General features: G+C 40.3%; 1 protein-coding gene across 3 annotated transcripts in view; it reads right to left on the reverse strand.

Moving 5' to 3' along the window:
• The window catches only part of FSTL5 (follistatin like 5), a 554,870-nt gene that overhangs the window by 11,282 nt on the left and 527,851 nt on the right, over positions 1 to 15,737 (reverse strand). The gene's annotated exons all lie outside the window — the stretch shown is intronic.

The following is a 15,737-nucleotide window of genomic DNA, read 5'->3' on the forward strand; positions in this document are numbered from 1 at the left end:
CAATTAGAATAAACCAAGGAGGGTGCAATAAAAAGACTGTTTACAGAGAAATAGGAATTGTCCACAAGGGATAGTGCAGTAATATGAGGAAAGTAATAATAAGGCTGTTGTCCCTGCTGTGCCCTGGGAGGAAGGAGTTATGCAGGGAGGTGGAGGTGTCTCTTGGGAGGGGCTGTGAACTTTGATCTCAAGAAACAGCTGGTCTTCCACAAATCAGCAGGCAAGTTGGGGGATGCGGTTTATAGATTCCAGTCCCATTTTCCTTCTTCATGCAAATCCCTAGTCAGGCTTCTCATTGCCAAACCAACCAGAAGCCATATTACTCAAGCTCTCTGGGACAGCAAGCATGGTGGAGAAGGGTGCAGTGTGTACTTGGGAATAAAACTGAAAACATCAAGAACATTTCCCTGGACAAAAAGTCTGAATATCTCAAGTCTACTGAATATACAAAGATAGATGGAGTGAGGGTTGTAAAATACACATTTAGTTTCTAATTGGGATCATTTGACACTTCATAAAGAAAAATTGTGTATTTACATGCTTGAAAAAGGAAAATTCTTGATTTTTTATTTATTTATTTTTACCTGAGATAAATGTTTCTTTAAATAGCATTTTCTTACTTCTGGTAAAGTTTTAGAAAAAGTCTCTTTCCTTTCAGTTACTGGTAAAATCTACACTAATAAAAGAGTAAGATGCAAATTCACTGTACCTTCGTGATGCCCACCAGCCAATCAGGAGTGAGTATGCAAATTAACCCAAATATGGTGGGTTAATTTGCATATGCAGGCGCTGAGTGGCTAGGGCTGTGCCCCAGCTGCTCCGGGCCTCTGGGCAGGGTGGGAAGGCAGAAAGGCAGCTTCGGGCCAGAGTGAAGGCGGTGCCGGCAGCCAGGGGAAGGAAGGCCCATTCTTGCACAAATCTTCGTGCATCGGGGCTCTAGTGTTTTTAATAACAGCTATGTACTGAATATCTATACTCTCCCTCCTCCTCACACCAAATGTATGCACGAATGTATTCACAACCTACTATGTTCAGTGTACTTTGTAAAACCTTATAAAGGAAGTGGAGAGGAAATAAATGATCCCTACTCTTAAGGTAATTATAATCAAGTAGTGGGTACCTATAATTGGATGCCCTGACTTTTAAAGAATGTTTAGAGAACATCTTCAAAGACTAGAGAAGTCTTTATGATTCTGATTTAATGAAGCAAATCAAACATCCACCAAATGACAATCTGAAGCCCTAGTACCCAATGTGATGGAATTTGAGGCGGGCCCTTTAGGAGGAAATTAGGCTATGAGGGTAGAGCCCTCAAGAACGAGATTAGTGCCTTTATAAAAAGAGAAGTGAGAGGGATGATCACACTCCCTCTGCCATGTCAGGAGACAGCAAGAAAATGGCAGTGTGCAAGCCAGGATGAGGGACCTGACATGCTGGCCGGCTGATCTCCGACCTCTAGCCTCCACTTAAAATAAATTTCTGTTGTTTTAGGCACACAGTCTGTGGAATTTTGTTAAAGCAGGCTGAACTGATTAGGACGGAAACTGGTACCGGAAGTGGGGTGTGGTGTAAGAACCATCTCAAAGTGTGGAAGCAGTTTAGAGCTGGGTAAGAGGTAGAGGCTGAAAGGGTTTGGAGTTGCATGCTAGAAAAAGCTGGTATTTCCATGTAGGAGCCACTCAGGGCAATCCTGGTGAGGGCTCCGAGATAAGAGAGGAGAGCTGGAGAGAAAGCCTCCATCTTCTTAGAGAACACACAAGTAATCATGGCCAGAATGTTGAAATAGAGATGGTAACGTCCAATGTGATGAGATCTCAGATAGTTATGAGGAATCTGTTACTGTAAACTAGAGGACAGGCCACTCCTTGTTATAAAGTGGCAAAGAACTTGGTTGAATTGTATGAGTGTTCTAGTGTTTTATGGGAAATAGGACTTGGGAAGGATGAAATTGGATATTCAGCTGAGGAGATTTGCAAGCAAACAGTTGAAGGAGTGGCTTGGTTCCTCCTGACTGCTTATCATGTAATGCAAGAAAAGAGAAATGAATCGAAGAAGAAACTGTTAAGCAAAAAAGACACAGAATAGAAATATTTAAAAAAAAATTCTAAGGTTGCCATATAAAACTTTCCTACAAGGTAACTGCAGCATTCTAAGAGCCAAAGCTAGTCTCTGCTTGTCTCACATTTGCTTACATCTCATTGACATAAAGGACTCACGAGGCCAAGCCTAAAGTCAACATGGAAGGAGACTACACAAAGGCATTGATACTGGGAGATGCAACAGTATTGGTAGAACAGAATAAAGATTTCATTAGCAGACTCATGTCATACGTGACAATAAAAAATGTAAAATTCAAAAAAGTATTGTACATCAGTAGAGAAAGTATAAACTACATAATATATTGTATTGAGGTAATCAGCTATCTAATAAGAAAAAAATATTTGTATAACTCATTTGTTGCACAAAATAATATCTAGACAAATGAAAGTATTCAAATTATAATAATATTAAAAGTCAGCATGAAATAACTGTATTATAACAGTATTATAACATTAGTATTTAAACATTGGGAAAGGTGAGACCTTTTAAGCAAGACACCGTGTTATGTAAGTTAAAAGGTAAAGCTTGATTAAAGGTGACTACACTTTAAAAATAAACAATGATTAATGCAATCTACAGAATGAGCAGAAACAGAATACAAAAAGATCAATAGTCTTACTGTAAAATAAATTACTGAAATAAGGAAAACAAAGAAACTGAAAAGAAAAATTAGCAAGCAAACCAATGGCTATTCCTTACATGGGGGGAGCATTAATGGCCTACAAACATCAAAAGATTCAAAACTTCACAAATGAGTAGGTGAAAATAAATTAAAGCTTACAAATGAGTTATTTGTTTTTAACAATCTATTGGTAACAATAATAAAGTGTGTTTAAATACTGGTAAGGATGTGATTAAATATGTTCTCTTACATACTACTGGTGGAAGCATAATTGTTTTAGGCTTTTTGTTAGAATAATTTGTTATTATCTCTGAAATCAAAATATGATTCTGATTTAATGAAGCAATGATATCTTGCAGTATCTTCCCTTAATCAATGATCATAAAATAACTACAAAGTAGCATGCACAAGGATATTCATTCAGCACTGACTATGAAACATCCACCAAATGAAAGTTCATAGTACAGTTATAAAAATGACAATGTGTTAGTAATGATACAGAGATATCTCCCAAACTGTTCATTTTAATTTATTTTTTTTATTTTTTAATATATTTTTATTGCTTTCAGGGAGGGAGAGGAAGAGAGCAATAGAAACATCAATGATGAGAGAGAATCATTGATCAGCTGCCTAAATATCAAAACATTGACTAAGCTAAAACTAATTAGCAGCAAAAAAGGGTAAAAATTGCTGACAAAGTCTAACTCAAGATAGCACTGATGATATCAATTTGTCCCTGCCTTGTGGCATATTTGAATACGAGTTTTACAACATCCTCAGTCCATCCTTAATTTTGGTTAATGGTTAAACATAAAATAAACATATCATAGAAGATCATAATAGTCATTCAATGTAGAAACAAAACAAAACAAAAATTATCTATGTAATTTAGGTTATTCACCTGAAAGAAGTAAAAAAAAAACCCCACAAAACACATATTTAATGTCTGCATTTTGAGATTCTCTGAGTCAATAAGCTAAGAGCTATGCTTCTGGACTCCTTGGCATAATTTCAGTATTTACTTCAGTATTCAGACCTAATTTATGTATCACAGTACTATCAGTCAGGTGTTTTTAATCCTTTTACCCAACATTTATATATGAAGACAACCTAGATAATTGTCTAATATGTCTAGGATTCATTAGTTAAACTCATTAAAAAGGGAAGAGAAAAGTGTTGCAGGTGAGGAAGCAATAAAAGCAAGAAAGAATTTAGAAAACAAATAAAAGAGGATAATAACAACACACTAGCATTTCCAGAAAAATATTAACTGAAAATTATTTTTTTCTGCATCTGCATTAACAGACCTATTATTTTCTTCTTTTAAATATTGATATGAATTCTAATGTCAAGCAAGAATATTCCAATGTAGGTTCCTAATGATTGTAAAATGAAAAGGTGTGTTTTGGAATCAGGGGATTTGAGTACTGGTCTCCTATGTACTGGTTTGTGACATTTTGAATAAATTACTTTACCTGAGCCTTTGTTCTTTTCTTTGTTATATATTCTAATAATTCATTACCAGTGAAGATTAGGGAAAACATGTGTGAAACTCTGATATATTGTAGGTGCTTAGTAAATTATAGCTATTATCATTAATGATAATTGCAAGATGTCAAGAAAACATACTAAAATTACAAATAATGAAAATATCAGTCACTGATTATTTTTTTTAAAGAATTTAGATCCTCTCCCTGAAAAAGAAAGATGAACACATTTAAGAGCTACGATTTCCCCCCTCAACAGGTTTTCTTGACTACTCACTTCGTTCTGAGGCTCACATAGCTGTTTTGGCTTTAAAATAACTTCTCATCTTTTACCTACTTAAAAAGGTACATGTGCCATTATGGGGGCTAAATACTCAGCATTTCAACGTTCTGGTGCTAATTTGTTTTGATATTATTCTTTATGTCTACAATGGGTGGTTGAGTGATGGATAGATAACATAGATCATTTCTTTATTCAGAGAATTCAGCACCCAGATATTTAGAAATGCTGAATGGTGAAATATTTCTGCTTAGCACATTCAAGCATATGAGCCTATGTTTACTTTAAACATAATTCTACTTGTTTATGATTGATGAGCTTTTTGATGCCAATCTGTCAACATTGAAATATGCAATACCAAATTATTTTCTCTCAAGTCCAGTGATCTAGTGCAATACATAATTGTATTATTATTCTTCCAAGAGAAAAAATTTAAAGGTTCATCTGATAGTAAGGTCATTAAATGCTGCTTTTTTCTTCTGATGACTATGAAAGATTAAGTGTATTGTCCGGTTGCCATGGCTAATTAAAATAAACAACAATTTAGAGAACTGACAGTCAGTGACTTTTCACTTAATGCCCTAAACTGCCCTGTGCCACTAACAACTTCAGCTGTCATAATGTATTTCTCACAAGCTTTTTCTGTTTTTTGTTTGTTTCTACTGAAGATTTTACTGTCCTATTATTTGGTTATTTTATTTTAAGTAGGATTGAAATTGTTACCTGTTCTTTTACCATACCATAGTTTTAGTTCCTTATAAAGTGTGGGTTCATCAGCACTTTTATTCTGAATTAATCTCTGTGAGTTTCAAAAATAATATACATGAGACTATACCAAATAGTGGTGCCCTTTCTAGTCTGTATAAATTGCCCATTTCCCAGATCTGGTTTCAAAAAAATTAAAATTATTTTTAATACTCAGTACATTATACCAAAATATTCAGTAAATTTTAATATTCAGTACATTATACCAAAATTATACCAAATTCAGTACATTTAATATTCAGTACATTATACAGTATCTCTTTTAAATTTCAACTATAGCTTAAATCTGAAGCAGCATATCTAGTAAATATTTATTTGATTTATTTGTAATAACTCGTGAATTTTGCTCAAAAAACCAACAACTCTTAAGGGTCATGCAAATTGAGTGAACTTCTCTGTCTTGTAATCAAGGCCATCCATAAAATAACGTGTGCCTTATTTCATACTATTTTTCAATAATGCTACCCTATACTCCAGCTACATTTATATGGTTACTAATTTCTCTAATATGTTTTATCCTCTTCCAACTTTTTGATTCATTTATTTAAGGTGTCCACCTGTTCAGAAAGTGGCCTAGGTACTAGAAATATGCCTCTGAATATGAAGCAGTCACTGTTCTTAAAGAGTTCAGAGTCTAGGATTAATAATGTGCGCCCGGGCACTAGCTTCATATCCTACCACATACTGACGATGTGGCCCTCAGGGATTTAGTTTTCTCATCTGTAAAATGGGAAGAGCAATGCAACTGCTCATAAAGGTTTTGTGAGAACTGAATTAATTTATGTAACAAACATGACAGTGTATTGCACATATTCACTGCCATATATGTTTGTTAAACAAATATTTTAAAAGTGACAATAATGAATACATGTTACTTTAATACAGGTTACTGAGTTTATTTCTACCTAGGCATGAAATTCCATTAGGAAATGGACAATTTACACAGACTATGAAAGTCTTCCTGGAGGAAATAAAGAAAATGTCAGGAAATGGCGGTCAGATGAAGAAGCAGGAAAACACATTTCAAATGCAGGGAACCAAGTAAGCAGCACAGCCTGTGACAGCGTGCACAAGCTGCCTTGATTACACAAGTGCAGTGTGTAAAGCAGAGAAATGCCTTTCATTTGGTCCCTCGGCTCCTTGGTGTGGGCTAGCAGAGCTGCAGTCCTTGTGTCTATCACACACCTTTACACACACTCATCATATCATGCATTGCTTCTGCGATCGCATCCTAAACTTCTCTCAAACACTCAGTCACATTTCAATCTACACCATGCTTCCAGGATACCTACCTGCACACATACTCTCTCAAGAGTGGAGGAGACTGAAGGGCCTCAGTTGTTTGTTACCAATGGCATTGAAGACACATTCCTGTTGCAGTGCTAGTCATATTTTTCACACCTAATGACCTCTTTATATTTAGCCTCCTCTGTCTTTTATCTAAATCATGTGTATATTTGTTTGCACACAGGAAACAAATGGATTTTTTCTAACTGTGAAGCATAGTAATCTCCATCTTGTATAAAAAACTGCTGTTTGAATTTTCTGCTATTGTTAGATTAAGAAATTCATGCAATAGGTCTTCCTTCCCCTGGCTGCTGGCACCGGTTTTCCTCTGGCACCCAGGACCCAGGCCTTCCCTCTGCACTGCCTTCAGTCTTCTCTTCTGGCAGAGTGCCGCTCCTGTAGCTCCCTCCGCCCCCGCCCCCACCCCCATCATAGCAGGCTTCCCGCCCCGCCCAGCCATTCTGTGCCTGCATTCATGTTGCCCAGAGGCCCAGAGTGGCTGGGGGGCGGGGCTGCCACCATCTTAATTTGCATACTCACTCCTGATTGGCTGGTGGGTGTAATGAAGTGACAGTCAATTTGCATGCTTCTCTTTTATTAGTGTAGATAGTCCCTTGTTCTGTAAACTCTGTCATTTTTATTTTATTTATTTTTTTTTAAATAAATTTTATTGTTTTTTTACAGAGAGGAAAGGGAGAGGGATAGAGAGCTAGAAACATCAATGAGAGAGAAACATCGATCAGCTGCCTCCTGCACACCCCCTACTGGGGATGTGCCCGCAACCAAGGTATATGCCCCTGACCAGAATCGAACCTGGGACCCTTCAGTCCACAGGCCGACCCTCTATCCACTGAGCCAAACCAGTTTGGGCAACTCTGTCATTTTTAGACAGTCTTTTAGTCTATAAAATAACCATTTTAGTTTGAATAATAGAAAAAGATAAAAACTTAACTGTCTGACCTTGCAGGCTAGCCATCTAACGTAATGGACTAATACTGATAATAATTCCCATATTCTTATGCCAAATGTTTGTTCTTTATGTATCCATGATTACAAACTGTCTGTAACAATAACTCACACAGAGCTCTTTGTAATATCTGTAAACAAAGAGGCTCGAAAAGTATAAATACAGGAAACTTCCTGTATGTGTTGCTCAGAGATTTGGAAGAGACACCTCCCTTTGGGCTGTGTTCAATAAACGACTCTTAATTAATTGGCTCATTAAGGCGTTTTGTATGTCATTCACTGATTTACTATACAACAACTGTAACATCTGTATTTTTGTTTAGCATTATTTAAATCTGGAAATTAAAAAGTGCAGTATGGAAAGCACCAAATCACAAAACAAGACTAAAATCCTCCTCAGAAAGATAAGTTACCAAATACCGATTCATTCTTTTTTTAAAATATATTTTTATTGGTTTAAGAAAGGAAGGGAGAGGAAGAGAGATAGAACAATGATGAGAGAGAATCATTGATCAGCTGCCCCTTGAATGACCCCCATTGGGGATTGAGCCCACAACCTGGGCATATGCCCTGATTGGGAATCCAACCATGACTTCCTGGTTCATGGGTCAGTGCTCAATCACTGAGCCAAGCCAACCAGGCAAATACTGACTCATTCTTAATATCCTGTCCCTGTAACAAACACCTCACTGTCCTAAAGGTCCTGACCTTGGACTTCTATAATAGCTTCCTAACTGTTCCCTGTTCTCTTATAATATAACTAGAGGCCCTGTGCATGAAATTTATGCACTGGGGTGGGGGAGGTCCCTCTGCCTAGCCTGCACCCTCTCGCAGTCCAGGACTCCTCAGGGGATGTCCGCCTGCCAGCTTAGGCCCATTCCCCAGGGTGTCTGCGTCTCCATTCTCCATCCTTCCATCTGTGACACCTGTCACCCTTGCCAGGCCTCCCCCAAAGTGAGTTCAGCTCAATCCCTGAATATAAAAGGGCACGGGGTGTGGGGGGGGTGTGGGGGTGGGAGTGGCTCCACTCCAGTGCCCCTGGTTCCCAGCGACAGGACCTGGTCGACAGGACCTGATCTCAGGATGTTGGCCACAGCTGCAGAACATGGATCTGTTTCAAGAAAAGTTGGGAATGCAGACTTTTGTAAGAGCCCCTGTTCCAAAAGGTGGCAGTTTATTCACATTGTGGCAAAGACACCTTCAAGAGTAACGTAAGTGGGTAAAGTCAGGGCCAAGCCGGGCCATTTCCTCATCCAATCTCTCTGAGGCGCGTGGACAGAACCAAGTCTCAGCTCTTCGCAGGACACTTCTGGGTATTTTTAAAGCCTAAAGGACAGTAGTCTGTCTCCATTCTTGTTCTTTGGGGTTTTTTTCACTGTCGGATAAAAGGATACGTACATTTGGGCAATCCTCTCAAGATACAATATTCCAGTTGCACCCATGTGAGGATGACAGCACCCCTCAGAGGGAGGGAGCTGACAGATGGGGAACAGGAAATTTTGAAAACCAAAGTGATGACAGAGATGCTAAGCCTTTTCTTCATGCATCTGACACCCCTCCTCAGGCAGCCTGTAGGCCAGGCATCTGCTGGACCTTTACCACTTGATGTCCTGCCCCTTGTGCCCTGCCCTAGCCCTGGAGCACAGGAGACATCTGGGCGCGCCCCTCCCCCAGCTGGGAGGGTCCCTACTGCGCTTCCATCTCCTTGCGAAACTTTGCCTTTCCAGCTCTGTCCCCTAGGAAGAGCTATAGGGGCACAGGATCCCTTCCCTTCCTTCAAAAGTGCCCTGAAAAGCGCGAAGACAACTATGCCAGGAAGGGGTCGCTCAAGTTCAGCAAGAGTTGGCCATTTGCTGAAGGAGCATCGAACAGTTTTCTCTTACCCCTTTTGTGAGAGTGTAATCTGATTTAAAATCAATGGACTAAACAAACAGAAGCACTTTCTGCAGGGAACTCTGGGCCCCAGGTTTGAAGGCCTGCCATGCCCTGATCACAGGAGACCCAGAGTTCCACCAGTGCCGGCCGGGGCCCAGACCTCCCTTCCACCACCATGCCTTGCACACCTGGGCAGGAGGGAATTCTGAGCCATGGCTGGGGGCAGCTGCGACAGGAAGCTCTGGGCCCCAGGTTTGAAGGCCGGCCATGTCCCTATAGCAGTTCCACCTCATCCTGGCTGGGGCCCAGAGCTCCCTTTAGGCCTCTGCACCCCAGTGGGAAGGAATTCTGAGCCGGGGCTGGGGGCAGCGGTGACAGGGAGCTCTGGGCCCTGGGTTTGAAGGCCAGCCACGCCCCCATTGCAGTTCCGTGTCCCAGCCAGGGCCCAGAGCTCCCTTGGCCCAGGGCCCAGTCCTTTGGTCGTCCCTCACTGCCCACCCCTGCCGGCCTGGTCACCCCATGCAGCCTCCTGTTCCGTTGCCCCTTCAGGTTGTTTAGAACATGATGACCCCTGGGTTTTTATGTATTAGGACTTCTACAACACGACAGTGACATTTTCCCAATGAAAATCAGATCCAGTCCCATCTCTGATGAAAACCTTTAATGACTTCTATCACACAGAATAACAGCAACCAGCCTTAATTCTCCAAACTCATCTCCTACCTCTACAGCAGCAGCGGCCTCCATGCTGCTCCTCAAACATGCCAGAGAATTTCTAGTCAATAAATTTGCACTCACAGTTGCCTCTACCTAAAATGCTTACCTTGAAATTAGAGACTTAATCCTGAATTCTGCAATCTAATTCAAGGACGACTTGGTAAGGTTCTGCTCACCACCAGTGGACTTTTCTTTGTTTGATATATTGTTTTCATATTTCATTCCCTATCAATGTCCATGAATTCTTTCTTTGAAGGATTACTGAGATCACTATTCATGCTATACATAAAATGCATAGTCGACTGCCCAGCGCAAAAGAGCAAAGAGTATCTGCTACTACTATTACTGCTGTTCTAATGAGATTCATAGATTTCTGAACAGGGACACTAGTTTTTCCTTTTCAGCTAATGAGACTCTTATTAAGAGTCCAGAACCAATTTTCTGACTTATATTGCCTACATTATTCCAAAACCCAGATAGGTTTGGAATTACCCAAGAGAAAGTGAAACTAGGAATCCAAGGGGCTTAAGTTAAAGTGTGGAGGAAATAGTATAGCTGAGGGAATATGAGCATCAAGACTGGGCTTTAGGGCTGCCTACCTCGCCACCCTTAAATTCCTCTAGCTGTCTATAACCCAACACACACACACATGCACCCCCTCTCCTCCCAAAAAAAGAAAGGTGAGATGAGCATTCCCTTCAGGATGCCTAAATGCTACTTTCCAAAGTGACCTGGAGAGTTTATTTTATCTTTTGGAAATAGAACATACCACAGTGCAGCACATTCCTTCCTCAGAAGGAAAATAAAAGAAGCCATAGTGTTCCCTAGAAAAGGACTTAGCGACGGAAAACACATTACAGCGCATTACTACCTGATCACAGCTGCACTCATCTCTCTGGAAAAGCGTCCATATTGTATTTATTACCTAGTACCTGTGAAGGCTGTTTATAGAGACCACAAGGAGGAACTAATTTTGATGCTCCTTTTAGTTTGCTATAAATTCAGAAACAATTTCACTCGAACAGCTGATCTGTGAATTAATAATGAGAGGCTATAACTTTTTTTCACTACAGTATGTCAAGTACTTCCTTTGTGCTTAAAAATTGATGAGGCTCAAAACTCCATTTCTTTACATGAACCAGACTTCAAAGGCATATGGGGCCATCGCCACTACCCTCATATGGACAGTTCTTTCCAAGACCATTTTTGGCTGGTAAAAAACAAATAAATAAAACCAGTGGAGCTTTGAGTTCAATATAAAATATAATATCACAATCTTTCTTTAAGGACTTCTTAAAACTATTCTAAAAAATTATGTGAATAGTAATTTCTAATAAAATGTATCATGCTTTATCTCAGAAATGCTGGCTATCTAAAGAAACATTATAACTTAGTCTTTTTAAAAATATACTTTTATTTATTTCAAAGAGGGAGAGGTGACAGAGATAGAAACATCAATAATGAGAGAGGATCATTGACCAGCTGCCTCTTGCACGCCCAACACTGGGGATCAAGCCAGAAAACCAGGCATTTGCCCTGACCGGGAATTGAACCATGATCTCTTGGTTCATAGGTCAATGCTCAACCACTGAGCCAGGCCAGCCGGGCTTAATTTAGTCTTTTTACAATGTGAATATCCTCGCAAATGTATCATTGGCTCTATATGTCTACACTTTTATTTGGAAGGTTTTTGTGATTTTATTATTATTTTATTTTTTAACTTTATTTTTATTGAACCTATTACAGATATACCCATTTCCCTTTCCTTTGCTTTTGAAGTGGGATAAATCTCTCTACCATATTTTTCATTGTTTTAGCTTGAAATTATCAAGACATTAATGAAAATTCCTCCATTGAGACTTGGACAGATAGTCCATGATGCCTAATATCTCTTCTCCAGGTATCTGGATATGATATTTTAACTCTTAAACATGGAAATAGCAGCTGAACCAAAGTCAACTTGAAGGACACCTGAGACAGTGGATGGTCCTTGACCTTTTCCAATATTTTATCTTGTCCATCATCAGATGGCCGGGAGGAGAGGAAATAGAGCCCATGCTGAAGTTGAAAGATTGCCCACGTTATCCATAAAAGCAATTCTTATAGTAGTTTTAATATAATTATTTTGATATTGGAAACAGGATGTTAACTTATTCAAAACATTTACTTACGCCCTAGCCGGTGTGGGTCAGTGGATAGAGCGTCGGCCTGAGGACCAAAGGGTCCTTGGTTCAGTTTGGTGAAGGGCACCTACCTTGGTTGCAGGCCCCTCCTCAGGCCCGAAGCCTGGTCAGGGCTCATGCAGGAGGCAAACAATCGATGTGTTTTCTCTCACTTCAATGTTTCTCTCTCTTTACCTTTCTCTTTCCCTCTCCCTAAAAATCAATGGAAAAAAATATCCTCAGGTGAGGATTAAAAATACAACATTTACTCATTGTTTACTTGGAATATAGACATGACATTGAATAATACAGTGTCCTAAAGGCAAATTACTCCCTTCTTGAGGTTTTATTTTTTAAGGAGAAGAGAGATAATTTCTTAAATATTGTCTATAGAGCACATACTTTCTTTTATTTAAAGAAAAGCTTATCCCTCTCTCCTCTTTCTGTAATTTTTAAAAAATTAATTCTTATAGTCTTTTACCATTCTACCTTTTTAGTAATTTTCAGAGAATCTTATTTCTTTACTACTTTTCCATAGAATTCAGTATGCCAATACGATTTTATAAATGTGCAGTGTATAAGTATCATATTTAGAAGTTAAATTAGACTGAAGGGTCCCAGGTTCGATTCTGGTCAAAGGGCACATGCCCGGGGTTGTGTGCTCGATCCCCAGTAGGGGGCATGCAGGAGGCAGCCAATCAATGATTCTCTCTCATCATTGATGTTTCTCTCTCTCTCTCTCTCTTCCTTCCTCTCTGAAATCAATAAAAATATATTTAAAAAAAGAGAAAGTGGCAGAATGCTACTTTGGATCTTTGCAGATATACATGCTTCAAATGAGTTTCAATTTTAAGAAATTTAAAAATACTAAAAGGTCATATGATATTAGAATTTTTTAAAAGAGGCAGACACTAAGATTAGGGGGAAGCTGTAACTAGAAAAGAAAATATTTTCTATCATAAAATGTTATGTTGATACAATGTTTACATTTTCCATATTTAGATATTAACTCTTTCTACCAAAATAGAAAGACTCTGGACTGTGTCTGCTGCTGACTGTCAATGAAACAGGCTGAGGCTGGAATTCATTTGTAATTAAGGACATACCTGTGGTAAATTGTGGTAAATTGAGCTGTATTGCAAGTATCAGAGATCTTTGAGTGATTATACATTATATTTAACTAGAGGCCCAGTGCACAAATATGTGCATGGGTAGGGTCCAGCGGCCCAGCCCCAATAGGGGTGGATCTGGGCTGGGCCTGTTTGGGAGGAGGAGATGGCAGGAGGTTGGCTGGTTGGCCTGCCCTGATTGGGGCCTGATTAGGGCAGGGCCGACTTGGGGGATGGGCCACAGGTGATTGGCTGGTGGGCCATGCCCCCAAATAGGGGGGGGGCAATTGGGGGTCAGTGGCCAGGGAAGGGGCTATGGGAGGTTGGTTCCCCAATTGGTGTGTGTGTGGGGGGTGATCAAGGGTGGAGCTCACTGGGGGGAGGGGCTGTGGGCAGTGGGCCAGCTGACCCTTCCCCCAAATGGGGTGGGGGGCTGATAGAGGGCTAGTGGCCTGTGGGAGGGGCATGGGTGGTTGGCTGGCCAGCCCTGCCCCTGATCAGAATGAGGGGGCAACCGAGGGTGAAGCTGGCTTGGAAGAGAGGCCACGGGCCAATCTGAGTGGGGTGGGATGATAGGAGGCAAGGCCAGCTGGGGGGAAGGGCCATGATGGGGGTTGCCAGCCGGCCCTGCCCCCTATTGGGATGGGGGAGTGTGGTCAGGGTTGGGACCGGCTGGGAGGAGGGGCTGTGGGCCGATTGGGGTCGGGTGGGCCAATCAGGGGCAGGTCCAGCAGGGAGGAAGGACTGTGGGGTGGGTTGCTGGCTGCCCCGCGCCCCATCAGGGTGGGAGAGGCCAATCAGGGGCAGGGCCAGCTGAGGGGAGGGGCCACAGAAGGTTTTCCAGTTGCCCCCACCTCCCAAATGGGCCGGTTTGGGTTTGCTGGCAGCAGTGGGAGTCATAGTGATTGGTCGTTCTGGTCATTACTGTGTTCCAGTCACTGGCTTTATATATATATAGATAGCTATTCATTGCCCAGAAAGCTCCTGTTCCAAAAAACATTTGGCTCCATTGAGAGAATGATTAATACTTGGTAGTTCTTCTATAATATCAGAAGACATTAGGGAGAACAGCACAGAGCCAGATGTTCTGGTCTGAGGCAATCTTACAACCTACAGTTTGCATTGGAGCTGGAGTGACTTTGGAGATGATCTGGCTCAATCCCTTAATTTTACAGATGAAAATCTTTAAACCCAGTGAGATGAAAGGATATACTGAAGTCACACAGCTCTCTTCTTGAAGAGATTGGATTAGATCTTATGTTCCTAAATTCTATTATTTTTCTCACCCAGGAGTAAAATATTAGTGAGTAGAGCTTAAAAGCACTGTAGAGGATTTTTTTTTTTTAGGTTGGTACAAAGGATAAAGAAAAGTTAACTATTTAAGAATTTATTGAATATTCTAAAACAACAGAAAGTATCCCCAAAAACATACTTAAAGAAAAAAAAAAGTACCATCTTCTAGCTAGTATCTCAATCTATACTATTTGCTTAATATTATTTATGTTGTGTGACATAAATATTTTTAATCTACATCTTCATCATATGCAGATATAAAATTTACTAAAATTAACTACATATAAAAATTCTATTCAAATAACATTTACTTAACATCTATTGTCTGTTAGGTATTGCACTGAGTGAACTCTTTAACAAGTTTTAATACCTTACCTTGAGAGTGCAAAGATAAAGTCCTTTGACATAAGTTACAATATGATAAATGCTGCAATAACTATAATCATAATCAGCTTTGGCAATATAGGAAAAAGACAGAGTAATATAGATGCTGATAGGGAATGGCACAGGACAAATCCTTAAACTGACTGACACAATTTTATGTAGGTTTTAAACAAAAGGCAGAATCTTGTAGGAAGATGGGAAGTGCATGTTTTTAGCACAGGAATTACTCTGAGTTCACTTCTATCATATGCCCGTTTCCCTCTCTAAGCCTGAGGGCACAACTCTCTCAATAAAAGAAAGTGAATTTTTATTTTAATTATCAAGAAAACAGAAACAACCATATTTTCTCTATCTCTAGCTGTGAGTGACTTGAAAATAATCATATATAATAAAAGAGTAATATGCAAATCGATCGTCACTCCCACACACAAGATGGCTGCCCCCATGTGGACACAAGATGGCTGGCAGGGGAGGGCAGTTGTGGGCGATCAGGCCTGCAGGAGAGGGCAGTTGGGGGGGACCGAGGCCTGTAGGGGAGGGCAGTTGGGGGGACCAGGCTGTCAGAGGAGGGCAGTTAGGGGTGACCAGGTCGGCAGGTGAGGGCAGTTAGGGGCAATTGGGCTGGCAGATGATTATCCCTTACTTGAGATAGAAAACAGTAAAATATTTTTCCGAAGAAGTGGCAAGATT

This window comes from Eptesicus fuscus, chromosome 6, assembly GCF_027574615.1.
Source record: "Eptesicus fuscus isolate TK198812 chromosome 6, DD_ASM_mEF_20220401, whole genome shotgun sequence".
NCBI lineage: Eukaryota > Metazoa > Chordata > Mammalia > Chiroptera > Vespertilionidae > Eptesicus > Eptesicus fuscus.